This window comes from Carcharhinus amblyrhynchos, chromosome 8 (assembly GCF_965287045.1).
Source record: "Carcharhinus amblyrhynchos chromosome 8, sCarAmb.v2.hapA, whole genome shotgun sequence".
Classification (NCBI taxonomy): domain Eukaryota; kingdom Metazoa; phylum Chordata; class Chondrichthyes; order Carcharhiniformes; family Carcharhinidae; genus Carcharhinus; species Carcharhinus amblyrhynchos.
The window spans coordinates 24,794,190-24,810,518 of NC_137331.1; positions in this window are offsets into that span (position 1 = coordinate 24,794,190).

The window sequence follows — 16,329 nt, forward strand, 5'->3', positions numbered from 1 at the left end:
ATTTTGCCATGTTCACCATCTTTCTCAAGTTCTCAATATGAGATTACCAACAAACAGTTGTAACTAGTTTTGGGTCGTGAGACAGGACACGTTAAATCCAGGTTATGTGATTGCCTTAACTCATTTCACTTTGAGCCCACTAGGGATTAGAAAATTCATCTCATCCCTCTTGCTGAATTTAAGGCAAGTTAAGGCAGATGTCACCCTGTTCCTGTCAGCATATTCCCAACTCTAAATTTGACCTGGCCACCTTTTATGATAGACTTTAATTTAAACAGATTGTGATTCAGGTACAATGTAGAGGATAGAGAAATTTCAGACACGTTAGATTGATTCATTATAGATTAGTTCATTATTGGCTGCAGGTTTTCCAGACTCAAAATACATCACAGGAACTGGCCCTTGTTACTTACAGAGAGGGTGATTATCATTGATGTGATCCATTGCAATTCAGTGACAAAGAGTGAGTCATGGATACTTATGTTGTAACTCCTGAAGATAAATTATTTTAAAGCATTTAATCCGCATGAATGACAAAGAAAATGGAAATATATCAAATACAATTATTGAATAATATAACCCCGTGGAAATTGAATTACATTAAAGGAAATAAAAGACAGGAATTCCTGCCTTCTTCCACCTCCTCAATATATTTTCCTGTGGTCCGTCATTGGTCAGCAGTGGGATCTTTCTGTGCCATCAATGCCTCTGAGGTTTTGCGTGCCTCATACCCTCTATGGCCATAACACTATTGGGGTTAGGCAGGTTGGGCAGGCTGCAATGGGGGTCTCCATTGACTGGACCGGAACGGCTAGAAAATCTCAGCCAAAGTTTTGATGTTATGAGGGACCGCATGATGCCATAAAGGAAAATATTACAATTCTTTAAACTTCAATTATATAGTGCATGCATATTAATTGTAGGACATAATTAGGACATGCAATGCAGGGTCACACAAGTCTTGCAGTAGTGAAGTTGGAACTAGAATGGTTTACTTTCTGTCAGACTTGCTCCCAAATTATACATCTTGGGCTCTCGTATGCTCTTCATTAAAAGCTATTTTATGTTGTGCTATTTCTGATCTCTCTGACAACATGCAGAACGGAACTATTTTTGTAGTCATTGTGTTCTATAGTTGCTGCGGCATGAGGTCGGAAATGACATTCACAATCACTGTGGCACATTATTAAATTGCCTGACACTCCTTTAAGAAGGCGCATCACATCAGTGTAGTGCCACTTTAATTGCATGAAGAGCACTAAACAAAAGATCCAAAAACAGAAAATGCTGGAAAATCTCAGCAGGTGTGACAGCATGTGTGGAAAGAACAGAGCTAATGTTTCAAGTCTGGATGACCCTTCATCACAGCTGACAACAATAGAAAATAGGATGGGATTTACACCATTAGGATGAGGAAGCCAGCCCAGAGGTTGGGGGCTGTGGGTAGGGCGGGGAGGTGGGGTGCAGCGGGTGGATTGATAAAGAAGTCATAAACAAGGGAATGTAAATGTTAGTGACCGTGGCTAAGAAGGGATCTGGGCATTAAGAGATCAGAGTGTATAAAGGGCAGAAGAAAGGATAAGCTGAGACAAGTAACAGATAACCCAAGTGGGGTGGGCAGTGGAAAAATGAAACGATGGAAGAAATGAAATAATTTTAAAAAATAAAATGAAATAAAATAAATAGAAATAGGGAAAAGGTGGCGGTATGACGATATAATAGTTAGCACTACTGCCTCATAACACCAGGGGCACCTGTTCTATTCCAGCCTTGGGTGGGTATGTATGAGGTTTGTACATTTTCCCTGTGTCTGTGTGGTTTCCCCAGGTGCTCTGGGTTCCTCCCGCACTCCAAAGATGTGTGGGTTAGGAGGATTGACCGTGCTAAATTTCCCCTTAGTGTTGGGAGATTAGCAGGGTAAATATGTGGGGATAGTACCTGGGTGGGACTGTTGTCAGTGCAGGCTCAATGGGCCAAATTACCTCCTTCTGTTCTGTAGGGATTCTATGAGAGAGTTCATGCACTGAAGTTGTTGAACTCGATATTACGTCCAGAAGGCTGTAAAGTGCCTAATCGAAAGATGATGTTGCTCCAACTTGTGTTGGCTTTCATTGGAACAGTGCAGCAGGCTAAGGATGGATATTTGGACAAGAGGGCTGGATGGTGTGTTGAAATGGAAGCGACAGGAAGTCTTGGTTTTGTTTGCAGACAGTCTGAAGGTGTTCTGCAGAGTGGTCACCCAGTCTGCGTTTGGTCTCTCCGACATAGAGTAAATAAAAGATGTTCACCTTTTGCAAATTGAATTGAAACTCAAGGCTTCAAATCTGTCTCCTCTACAATATGACAACATCCATTCCCCTGTAAATGATGCCCATTTTCCACATAAACTGAGAGTGTCAATATTAGTCACACAATCCATTTGATCAGGTGCTGCAGGTCACTGATTTATTGCAGCTAATCCGCAATGGTTGGAAAAAACTTTCTTACAACGATACATTGAGGACAAGCATTTAAAACAAGACAGATGCTCAGAATAATTTGTCAAAGCACAATCATCACCATTAACAGTCGACAAATCTACAATTAACCTTGCAATTTGTTGATATTAACCTTGCAATTTATTAATATTTAACCTAGTTGCCATTAATTTAAGGCAGGTATTAATATGCCCTTTACTTTTGCCTTCTGTTGTGTCTTTTACTCCTCTAATTACATCTCATGAGTCCCGTTTCATGAAGATTATTATATTTTCACCGCATTTTGAAAATCGTACCAGCTTCATCATTCTTAAGCTGCAGTTTTCTTCATCAAGCAGAGGAATACTGGGGAGATGACGCAATGCTGCACCTATGAGAATTTGGACTGAGGAATTTAAATCTTGATTCAATGGAAAACAAAGTGCGAGCCACCCTCCATTTCCCCAGTAGTATCAATAATGTGCATCTATGGAAGCTTTGTTGCCATGAGAAAATGTATGTGCCTGCCTCCATTTGTATTGCATTTAGTGTCAAGTATAGCACATACGGAAATCCAGGAGGACAACTATTCTCTTGCAAAGCACAGAGCATTTACCTAAAGAGCTTGTGTTTTTTTCCCAGTGGTGTTTTAACACTTTGAAGCCTGGAGATTTTTTCCTCTGAGGAGCATATCTCTTTTCCACCTGCAACTTGGCACAGTGGTTAGCACTGCTGCCTCATAGCGCCAGGGACCCGGGTTCAATTCCAGTCTCAGGTCACTGTCTGTATGCAGCTATACATTCTCCCTCGTGTCTGCATTCCTCCGGGTGCTCCAGTTTACTCCCACACTCCAAAGATGTGCGGGTTAGGTTGATTGGCCAGGCTAAAGCGCCCTTAGCGCAGGGGGACTAACAAAGTAAATATGTGTGATTACGGGAATAGAGTCTAGATGGGATTGTTGTCAGTGCAGACTCAATGGGTCGAATGGCCTCCTTCTGTACCATAGGGATTCTATGAACTTACAAAATAATGAATGCCACTGTCACAGCAACCTCACAGAACGCAGACAAGATGGAAGGACAAAAAGTAGCAATGCAATACTCTTTTGTTTAAATTGCAGGTCAAAGAGAATAGAAAATTGTAGGCTTGGCAGATAGAAAGCAAATTATTTACGACATGCATCAAATGACTTAGACGAAGAATGGAATGGGTCACCCAATAAAATTGGGCACTGCCCTTTATTCTTCTTATCTAATCTGCAGCTGAGGGTGGAATTGTATTCCCTTATTGCCTTCAATGGAATTAATTAATGGCTGTGATGGGACCGATATCCGCATTCATTTTAGTATGTTCCCAATAGGTCTGAGTTCTAATGATTCAGCTGAATACACCCTGTTTCAAGACAATCACCTATTTCTCTTACTTAGACCTTGGGGGAGTTACCTTATTGAATAATTTGCAAAAGTTGGTAAAATTGGTTGAGAAACAAGACTGTTAATTACCTTTCTGGTCTGGCTGCTTGGCTGAGACAGAGAAAAAGCAGTGGTGATAAAATGCACAATCTGTAATGTAGAAAACTGAAGATAAAATAATAAAAAAGAGAAGGCAGAAGTGTAAAGATGATAGAAGAATAATTTTAGGTCTCTTTTTCATTTATGTTTATGGTACATAATAATGATTCTTTAGGCAGCACCTTCCAAATGCATGACCGCTAACATCTAGAAGGACAAAAGCACAAAGGCAGCAGGTATATGGGAGTACAACCATCTGTAAGTTACCCTCCAAGTCACTCACTGTCCTGACTTGGAAATGTATCACTGTTCTTTCACTGTTGCTGTCCAAATGCTGGAATTCCCTCCCAGACAGCACTGTGGGTGTGCCAACACCTCAGGGCCTGCAGCAGTTTAAGAAGACAGCTCACCACTATCTCCTGAAGGTCAACTAGCGATGGACAAAAAATGCCGGTCTTGTCAGTGATACCCACATCCCCTAAATGATAAAAAAACCCCTTAATATTACAGCAATAGAGCTCTCATTGCAACCTCTTACTTCTATTATGTCCATAACATTGGATGGTTCAAATGGATCACTGCATTAACTGTATTTCAAAACTACACAATCAGATGCCACAGACTTTGTTTCACAGCGCTTTCTTTCGCAATGTAAGTAACACTGGAAAGGCTGCTTATCTTCTCCTTGAGCTTCTACAGTCATTTTAGGAGTGGCAGCTTAGTCTTGGGTGCCAATGTCTTAATGTTTACCTGAGTAGAATTGTCTGTATGAAAGACCTTGTGCCAATGTTTACATGTGTTGGCAAATACTGAAAAACTCATGTATCACATTATAAAACTGCCTGTGATGAGCAAATCAGAAAGGTTTCTGGGAGTTCTATGAACCTAACCTCACCACTGTATTATCAAATTATTTATTTAATAAATATTTTCCTTTGCACTCCCTGAATCTACTAATTCATAATCAATGCATAGTGTTGTGAAGATATGTTATGTTGAATATATTCGTCTATAGTATCATCAGCTGGACAGCTACATGTATATGTAAAACATTTTTGAAAATTACACTTCTGCTAAACAAAGGACACTGGCCTACAGCAGATACCATTTTACATTTGTGGATGTCACAAGCTACATTACAGAAATACAGACCAAATATGTTGCATTCTGGTGGCAGGAGCAAAAGTAAAAGTGTCTTCCACTGGAGAGTCTACATTGCTGTCAGGGATATCGGATAATATAAGCCCCAATGGAAACCAGTGAGAGGTGAAGTGACCCAGCCCCTAGATGTAGCAGATACCGAATTTGAACTAACAGCCAGACATTCACTTTACCCGAGCCTCACAGGGACATTAGGATATTAGCCTTACCCAAGCTCTCTTTGCCTCTAACACCTCCCACATCCACGCTAAACTTTTTGTGATTTCACAACTCATGAGAAAAACTTAATGCTGCAAACTTCACAGGGGATTCCAAATCAACACCACTGTTGCCAGGCAAAAAGGGAATGAACTAACCTTAACTTCAGACTGACTGCTCCAGTGAGAAATCCAAGCAGCAACAGCTATGGGTGAAAATGACCTCTCTGAAGTAAACAAGCATCTGAATAATCTGTAAATATCTTTTTGATGATTTTATATGTTACTTGGAGAAATGTTAAGAACTAATACTCTGTTGCTGCTGCACATAATAATGGGCCATATGTGAGTTGTAAAGACCATTTATCCATGGCCAATTCAGCTGTTCTTGCTTCACAGAATTGTGAGTGTTTCTGTGTGTGAATGTGTGAACATGTGCATGTGTAAACGTGTGTGTGCATGAGTGTGTGTGACTGTATATGCATGTGTGTGCATGTATGTGTGTGTGAACATGTGCCTGCATGAATATATGTGAGTCTGTATGTGTGTGTGAGAACATTATGTGTGTGCTTGTGTATGAGAGAGAATGTGTATTTTGTGATGATATTGTGCCTTTTTGTAAGATAGGGCTGCTTTAAGAGACAGAAGTCAATTTGTCTGGTAAACATTCAGCAGATGCTAAGAATGCAGATTAATAATTGAGTTTAGCTAGGTATGTGTTTCTTTGTCGAGTTAATGGAATTTTTAGTAGTTAACTTCTGGGATTTTAGATTAGGTATGCAAAGTCATGTGAGATTTTAAGTTGATTGACTGGGGTAGAGTCATGTGATTAATGGGAGGAACTAAACTTGCGTGAAAAAAACTTCATTTTCATTTTGAAATACAAGCAGTTGCTGCCTGGACTGCCAGAAAAAAAAAATCTTTTTCTCTCTCTTTCCTCAGCGATTTCTGAAAGCTCCAAACCTGGCAACTTTAGTTAAAACAAGTATGCTTGTTTTTATAAACTAATTTTAAAGAAGGGCTTAAGTCTATAAGAGAAATGTTGCTTGATCGGAACCATAGTGATAGGCTGGCTGTTAAGAATTGTTTCTTGAACTGTATTGTTCAGCTGTTAAAAGTTATGCTAATTCATTTGTTATAATTAAATAATGTTGTTAAATCAAGTTTGTTTTCATAAAATGCCCTTGTTTATCAGTAGAATTGCACCTGGAATGAAACATCCTATGCTCACATTAATGCCAAAGTACAAAATCATTGGAGTCTAGTCTGGCTTCATAATATACCTTGGGGTTTCTGATTTGGTACCCTAACATTGTGAGTGTGTGTGTGTGTGTGTGTGTGTGTGTGTGTGTGTGTGTGTGTGTGTGTGTGTGTGTGTGAACATCTGTGAATTTGTGTGTGTGAGTTGCGTGAGGTGTGTGTGTGAGCATTTGAGAGTGTGTGTGTGAACATCTGTGAGCTTGTGTGTGAATTTGTGTGTGTGTGAGGTGTGTGTGTCTGTATGTGTGTGAATGAGAGAGAAAGTTTGCGATGGTGAGTTTGTCTGTGTGTGTTGACTGCAGCCATGATGCCTTTATATAAAATATTCAGTCATTCAGCTCCCCAGTAAACAAATACAAGTTTGTTCAGAGGACATCAGGCATACCCACTGCATTCCTGGCTCATGGCCACTTTGTGTTAGCCAAGGACAGGAACAGAATGCAGGTGTAATGAAATAATATTAAACACCATCGAGCTGTCCATAAGGATGGGTTGCAATAATTCAGGTTTAGTTTTAGATTGCTCCGGCAAAGGGTCAGCACAGCCACAGCGATGGACCTGTTCATCTGCTCAGCAGTCATGGCAAACTCGCCATGGCTTTTTTCTGGGAGTTCCAGGGGAAATTAAGCCCAATCTGGCAGTCTGGGTGCTGTAGGGAAACTTCCTCCCCTGAAAGTTACCAGTCACCAGAGACCGGAAGCTCTACAGTATAGACTGAGGCTCTGAGGTTAGAGTTAAGATGCTGCAGAAGCTGGGGGGTGGGGGGAGGCTGGGGAGGGGGGGGGGGGGGGGGGTGGGGAGGGGGTGGAGATGATTTGCAGGGCCAGTAAGGGAGGCCCAGAGAGGAAGGGCAGGGGGAATCAGTGTAAAGGACAAGGGGATGTCTTCTTGTTGGTCCCTCCTTTAGCATCGATCACAGAGTGCCCAAGAAAGTGGGACACCGCCACCAGGCCATCGGCATGCCCTCCACAATGCCACTTAAGGCTTTCAACTGATCTCTCGGTGACTAGAGAACCCTTGATTTTACTTGCCATGGACTTAGTTGAGACGAAAAATGACAGACTTTCCAGCTCACGTCTTCCTGCTCCAAAATATTGCCTCCGCAATTCCTAGTCCATACCCAGGGAGGACTATAATGAACTTCCTCAAAATGGAATGTTTGTGTCAAATGAGAAGTAAAAATGTAAAAAAAAATCAAGCCTGAACCCAAATCCCTAAAAGCCCACCCATTTCTGAATTAAACAAAGTCTAGATGGTGGATGAAGGCAATTAATCCAGTCCTAGCTGGCAGGTTCCTCATTTATGTTTAACACCGACCATTCAGGCTTACTGGATCTTGGGAAGATGATCATCTAAAGGATGTTGAAGACGGCCACATGGAACAGGAATGTGTGTTTCTAGGATTCATTGTGAGCCAAGAGGAGAAATAGTGTTTGTCCCTCCAGGCTAATAAAGGAGCCTGTTAACATCTCTAGCAGTGAGGACACAGCTCTGCCCAGCCTTACCCTCATGGTAGCACAGTGCTTAGTAGTGCTGCCTCACAGCACCAGAAACCCAGGTTCAACTTTGGCCTTGGGTCTTTGACTGTGATGAGTTTGCATGTTCTCCCCATGTCTGCGTGGAGTTTCCCCTGGGTGCTCCGTTTTCCTCCCACACTCCAAAGATGTGCTGGTTAAGTTGATTGGCCGTGCTAAATTGCCCCTTAGTGTCAGAGGTAATGGTTGGGATAAATACTTGGGGTTATGGGGATTAGGTCTAGATGGGATTGTTGTCAATGCAGGCTTGATGGGCTGAATGGCCTCCTTCTGTACTATAGGGATGCTATGATTCTAACCTGGGATCCAGTATCTTCCAAGGGCCCTGGCCATCTTTTTCCCATCTCTCTGATCTTGCCAGATCTCCTGTAATCATCTTCCCTCCATCCCAGAGCGCTGCGTCTCTCCCACAATTTTCTCCCTTCCTCCCCAATCTTTCTGAGCTCCCACTGTATGTTTCCCCTCCCTGCACAAATCTCCCCAGCCCCTCCACAATCTCTTCTTTGTCCCTGATCTCTCTGCCCTCACCATCCTAATTTATCTTCTTCCATTTTCACTTGAATTCTGCAGTTCTCTGCAATCTTTCTGATCTCTGAACCCTAAGTGATTTTTCTTCCCTCCTCTTCTGATCACTCTAACCATTCGCAATCTGCTCTCCTCATCTCTCAATCCCTGTGAATTTTCATCTGCCACCCTAATCTCTGTCCCCTTCCCGAAATTGTCTTCCCTCATTTGATTTCTCAATGTCCACCCTACCCCTCTCCCACAATCTTCATACACCCCCTACTGATCTCGATGCCCCTCGAGTAATAACCTCCCCACCCCAATTCTCCCAGGCTCACAATCCCTATCCTCTGCGTTCTGCATTTCCAAAATGAAGCTTGGTGCTGAAGGCTTGTCCACCTGATAGTCAAGCTGCCTTTCAGGTCAGGAGGCTGAGGGTGGGAAACATGCAAAAAATGCTAATCAGCCCCTGCCAATAATTTGACAGGGCCTGAGGGAGAACGCCATTCTACCATGGTTCCTGAACGTAAAATCCTCAGTCCCCCTCTCTCTCCCTCCCTCTGAAAGAATCAGAGCCATTGGACTGAATGGCCTTGTTCGGTGCTGCAAACATCTCTGGTTCAAAGAACAAAGAAATATACAGCGCAGGAACAGGTCCTTTGTCCTTCCAAGCCTGCACTGACCATGCGAGGTTCCATGGTTCATACTTCATATTTTGGGATTATTAATGAGATTATATTGCACTCCACTATGTTAACAACCTTGGGTAGCTTATTAAATTTTGTCCAAGACTGCAGTCAAATATATTGTAATGAGTTGCTACAACTGATGTAATCCCTGTCCATCTGCCAAACTGTCTTACCCATTCTCTGCCCATAATTAGTATTAATAGGAAAATCTTTCTCTGCTTCAAGTGTGGCAATAAAATATTGCCCTTCTGTTGGGAACTTTGTTTTCTCACAACATGTTTTCTATTTAAAATCTCAGTTTTGTTTTCCCCTTCCTCGAACTGTGGAATTGTCTTTCTAAGTTACATTTTGATTTCAAATCTCACCCCCCCTCCCAATATCTCCTTCCTCATCTACCATGCTCAATGCACTGGAGAGCAATCAATAACAGGCGCTAACTGTGTCTGATGTTTACCCAGTTTATGGTAACGTGCTGAATCTGGATATATGGGTGGATTCAGCTCAAATCTTGGTCTCGTATAAACATTGGCAGCGCACCACTTAGCTAGCATGCTGAACCAAGGGCATTATTTGCCTCGTGGCGTTCATCTTCACAGACGTGGGACACCGATTTCATTCACAGGTGTGAGATAGCAACCTGATCAGAATTGCTTTCCTGTGACTCACTGGGCACAGTGTTCAGCTGCTGTGAGTGGTATCTGTAACTATAGCAACTCCTACCTAATAACTGGCTCCTTCAGCAACACCGACAGCACGAACAAACCACATTTGCGCAGGATAATTGATGGAATGTAACAATTCATCACTCTCACCCACCTTGTAGCAGCCAGCAACGTCACATATTTTACTGTGAAGGCCCTAGGTATTCCTGTACCCCTCTGTGAATGAAACAAGTGCATCATATTGTGACGGAAATGTTTGTAATCAAAGGTATGCTTATGTTTATTTTTATCAGAATTAGGTAGAATCATACCAAGGCTGCTGCACAGAAATCTTTTTGAAGTACGTTTCTCCCTTGCTTGGCTTTTAAGTGGGGAAAGTAGATGGACTCAAATGTGTTTTCAAAACATATAAAGATTGATTCACAATTGCAAGTGATCATTTTAAAATACCTTAGCCATGAAGTTGAAACTTATTCAGCAACTGTATTTAGCTCATGCATGACGCACAGATGTGAGACTACCTACATTAACACCATATAAATGCAATTTGTTGTTGCCCCAGTGATCTAGCTATTGACTCTAATCTCCATTTTTGACCTAGATGTGATGCAACAGGCAGGGTTTTACAGTCTCGTTTGTCCCACAGCCGTAAAATCCCGCCCAAGGTCAATGGACCTTCCCATTTTCCGCCCCTCGTCCACTGCGATTCCTATGCTGGGAATTCCGGCCAACGTATCCCACTGCGGCACAGCTCAACACACAAGTCTGTCCAGCATTAAAAGCCAGTAATTCTCATGTAACCACCCCCTCCACCAAATTACACAACACATTCACACTGATAAAAGAGGTTTACAGCGACACCAGGAACCGCGCACTGCAATTCCAGTTGATACACCTGAATGAGAAAGCTTTAACAATGACCAAATCCTTTTCAATTACATGTGTGATCAAGTGTGGTATTATACGCTCTTGAGCACTCAGGAGAACCATAAACTTCTCAAGTGAAACACAGATGGGTTATTCTAACCCCTGGAGTACGTTTAAACTCTTGTATCAATTGTCCAGACTTTATTATTCCCTATGCAGTGTCAACCTTCAGTGACAACGATGAGAAAGAAGTGTGACATCCAAAATGTGACAGCTAACATATGACAGGAATTAAGTGTGACACTCAGGAAAGCCATTTCAGACAGAGAACTTCCATATTCCATGATTTTGAATGGTTTTTAGGATAAAATTATAAAGGGAGCTTCATTCTATTGCTTATTCTATTATCTATCTGATCGTTAAAGGATTATATTATCTTGAAATTGTTTCAAGTTAATATAGATGTGATTTGCACAACACTAATCAATATCTTTCATTATTTAAAAAAACAAATTTTGTAAGTCCTCAGCTTCCATGAATAAAGAAACAGCTCTCAGATGGATTTGTTCTTTGCTGTTGTCGATTATTTTTGATTAAATTAGCTGTGTCGGTTACACTACAATGTGTTAATTGACAATTTACGTTAGTTTGGTGGTTAATAGATTTGACATATAACCTTTATAATTGGAAGCTAGGATGGTATCCCTGTTTTTGGAAATAACTCTTTTGCTCCCATCTAAGGGAACCACAATCTCAGCCAGAGACAAACCACTGATAGACAAATTCAAAGCACGATCGCAGTCCTGCAGTGACAGTATAATTCCTTCAATACCAGTCAACACAGCAGACAAAACATGAACATCAGTGCAAGGTTAAAACGTAATTCAGAATAACAATGATGCATATTGGAATGTGATATTATTTAAGGCACAACTGTTTGCTTTTTTTTTAGATTCCTATGGTAAAATGAGTGGCTCATTAACAAATGTGTATCAGCAAGGACAGAACAGCATTCTGTATTAAAACATTGCAGTTTCAATTTGTGACCTGGGTTAAAGGCCATGAGATCAAAATCACTTCTTTCTGCCGGCTATGTAACAGTTCTAAGTGACAGTTATATGTCAGTAGAATAAACAATTGCTGATGCAAAGGACTCAATAGTGCAAAACTGCTCAGAATTCAGCACTAATTGACGGATTGACTCTCAGGAAGCATTCGATGGCCAGTGTCACACTGCCATACTTTGAATGTAGAAAAATAAGAAAACACAGAACGATCATTGACTTTACACCTCTAAACACAAAACATCACAAGCACACATCCACACCATACACACAACTCCCTCACTCGCACACACAAACACACACGCTCATACACACACACACAAACTCTCTCATGCTCACACACCATACACACAAACTCCCTCACTCTCACACACACATTCACTCACGCACACATACAAATTCTCACTTTCACACACACACACACATAGACGCACACAAGCGCACACACCCTCACTCTCTCACACACACAAGCACACACTCAGACACATGAAAACACAAATACACACAAAACTCAATATTTAAAAGAACAAATAACAAAGAAAAGTACAGCTCAGAAACAGGCCCTTTGGCCCTCCAAGCCTGTGCCGATCAACTAAACTTAAAAAAATCCCTTCTGCCTTTCCTCAATCCATATCCCTCTATTCCCTTCCTATTCATGTGCCCATTCAAATGCCCTTAACTTTTGCTAATGTGCCTGTTTCCACCACCTCCACTGGCAGCATGTTCCATTACTCTCACTACTCTCTGCGTGAAAAACCTCCCCTGCACATCTCCCTTAAACTTTCTCCTTCTCATCTTCAACTTGTGCCCCCTTTGTCATTGACACTTCCACCCTGGGAAAAAGCATCATTTTAAATGTGTTCATCCTTACAGCATCAACTACTTTACTTATATAGGGATTCAACGCAACCAAATCTAGGAACAATTATTTGGGATAGAAATTGTCGTCACGTGGAAAAATGTGGGATGATTAGGAAGGGCCAGCATGGATCTCTAAGGGAAATCATGTTTAATTAACTAAAAAAAGAATATTTTGAAGAGGTAACAGGAAGTATTGATGAGAATAATCCTGTTGATATGGTGACCATGGATTTTAAGAAGGCATTCAATACAATGCCACACAACAAAGTGAAACTCATGGAACAGAAAAGGACAATAACAACATGGATACTAATTTAGCTGAGTAATAGGAAACAAAGAGTAATGGTCAATGGATATTCTTCAGGCTGGAGGAAGATTTGTAGTCATGTGCCCCAGGAGTCATTATTGGGACCATTTCTTTTCCTGATCTAGAACTAGGTGTGCAGGGGGCAATTTTGAAGCTTGCAGATGACACAAGACTTGAAAGCGTTCTAAACTATGGGGAGGACAATGTAAAACTTCAAAAGACATAAGCAAATAACTGGAGTGGGCAGATGAAGTTAAATGCAGAGAAATATGAGGTGGTGCATTTTGGTAGCAAGCACATGAAGATACAATATGAAATAAGGTGTAAAATTCTTAAGGGGGGTTCAGAAGCAGAAGGACCTGGGTGTATATGTTCATAGAATATTGAAGGTGTCAGGGCAAGTGTTAATAACGCACATAGCATCGTGGACTTTATTAACAGGGGTGCTATCTGATTGTATATTCAAACCTCTTCCCAGATACTTAGTATAACAAACCAAAGGACAAGAGTTGGCTTAAATTCATTTAACAAAATATTTCTCTTTATTCAACATTTTAGGTACCAATATTGATACAAATTTGTAACAGTTGTAACACTTTAACTCATTTACCTTTCACCTTCTGACTCTAACATTAACTCCAAACATTTAACTGAAAACAAATACTACCCAGTTTGAGTGAACTGGCCTGGTCTGCTTCCCAATGTAGATCTTCCCTTGTGGTTCTTTGTCTTCTGTGAAGATGTTCTTCAAGGCACACTTGCGATGGTCAGTCTCAAGTTGTCACTGGAGAAAAGACTCAAACACATCTTTGTATCCTAAACTTGTCACATTCTTCCAGAAAGCTCTCTGGCACTGAGCCAATTATATTGCCCGTAACCGATCACAATGTTCAATTATAGCCAATGGAGTCACTTGTAAACAACTCCATAATGTTCATACCAAGCTGGATGTAAATTACATAGCCTCACCATGTACAGTAACAATGATGCCAAGGTGTTTAGCATAGCTCAAACAACCATCCTTATTTGGTCAATACAGGAAGTGTCAGGTCACAGCTCACAGGACAGATCACGACTCACTGTAGACTTCACTGACTTGTATCTGTGTTTAAAACAAATTTTGATCAAAGTTCCCAGCATGCTTGACTCTCATTGCCCTCAGAGTTAACATTGCCATTGGTGTTGTTGCTGTTGGGCACCCAGCCACAGGGCCATGAAATACTTGATCAAGGAGATTATACTTAATTTACAAGACACTAGTTAGAACTCATATGGAGTATTGTTTGACAGTTTAGTTGCCATACTGTAATGTTGTAGTAAAACATTGAAATCACTCCAATCAGTAAGTTACAGAGCAGAGACTATTATTCACAAGCATACTTGGGAGACATAAGTACGGTATCGCTCTTTTCCAAAGGCTATGTAATGTATTTAAATCTTTTGCTTACAATAGGTGGGATTTTTCTCCCTCTCCCTGGTGTGTTGGTGGTGGTGGAAGGTGGCATGCCACTCACTGGTAGTGTGATCCTATCATCCTGCCATTGCCAAATGGGTTTCCCATTGAATGCAGCCCTCGCCACTGGGAAACCCACAGTGGAAGCATGTTGTTGGCAGGACTGTAAGATCTCACTGCGTGAATTGCAGCAAGATTTTGGTGCATACAGAACGAAATGAGCAGAATTATACAGATTGCATCTGTTCCCTTTATCTAATTGGGAGAACAACACAATTCTGAGCTTCTGATCACACTTCATCTTATTCATCCAGTAAACATCATTAAATTTGTGACTGCTACTTTCCCATACCAGCATGCTGGGAAAGGGCTCGCATAATTATTCTCTTTTAAAGTTGTTAATGCTCATTACTACATTTGCCTACTTCACAGATATTAATGTTTAATGTTGAATTATTTCAATTACCCTGTTTCAATAGGAAGGATGTAAACACATTGGAGAGAGTGTCTCAGAGGTTGACAAGAATAGTCCCAGGGTGGTACAGTGCACAATGGTTAGCACTGCTGCCTCACAGTGCTAGGGACCCGAGTTCAATTCCAGCCTAAGGTCGCTGCCTGTATGGAGCTTGCAAATTCTCCCCGTGTCTGCATGGGTTTTATCCAGGTGCTCCGGTTTCCTCCCGCAATCCAAAGTTGAGCGAGTTAAATTGATTGGCCATGCTAAATTGCCCTTTAGTGTCAGGGAAATTAGTGGGGTAAATGATGGCGTTATGGGGATGGGAACTGGGTGGGATTGTTGTTGGTACAGGTTCAATGGGCCGAATGGCCTCCTTCTGCACTGCAAGGACTCAATGAGAAACTTCGGTTATGGGGACAGATTGGAGAGATTGGGACTGATCTTCTTGGAGAGAAGAGGGCTTAAGGAGATTTGCTAGAGATGTTCAAAGTCATGCGGGGGGCTGGAGTAGACTGAGAAACTGATCCTGCTCGTAAAAGAATGAAGAATGAGAGGGCACAGATTTCAAGTGATCTGCAAAGGAAGCAAATATGATATCAGAAAAATCCTGCTTCCACAACAAGTGGTCAATGTCTAGAATGCCCTACCTGAAAGTATGGTGGAGGCAGGTTCAATGGAGGCATTAAAGAGGGCATGAGATGTTTATGTGAATAGAAACATTGTGCAAGGATATGGGGAAAAAAACAGGAGAATGGCACAAAGTCATCATGCTCCTATGGAGAGCAGGCATAGACACACTGAACAAAAGTTTCCATTTGTTTCTCTAAGCGCTGACTCTGGTGAGAAAACTGGCATGCAGTTCCTCGGCTACCCAGGGACTGAGAGTAAACAAATTGCTACAGACGTCTCAGACACGGGGCCCAATGGAGCTGACAGAGGCAGCTCCACAGAAATTAAAAGGGTGCTCTGATCTGCACAGAAGAAATTCTCCCCCTCCCCAACGAAATGGGGAAATCCCCACCACACGCACTGGGGTAACCCCATGTACAACCCCTCCACCCCCTCCACTTGACATTCAGAAAACAAGATCAAAATTCTGGGCCGTAATCTCGGGCTGTATGATCAGCAGCGACTAGCCATCTCTTTGTGACCTGGCTGGAGTTTATGAAAGGTAGAGGTTGGAAGGCTGGTGTGAAGAAAGCTTGAAACATTTCGGTTTGGTGGTGCTGATTGTACATATGACGAAGCAAAGGGAAATACTAATGATGACCCTCCATTGACTGCTGAAACATGTAGTCAGAATAGGGCTGAGGATATTTCTGAGAATGGGTGAAGCTAGAAGCCT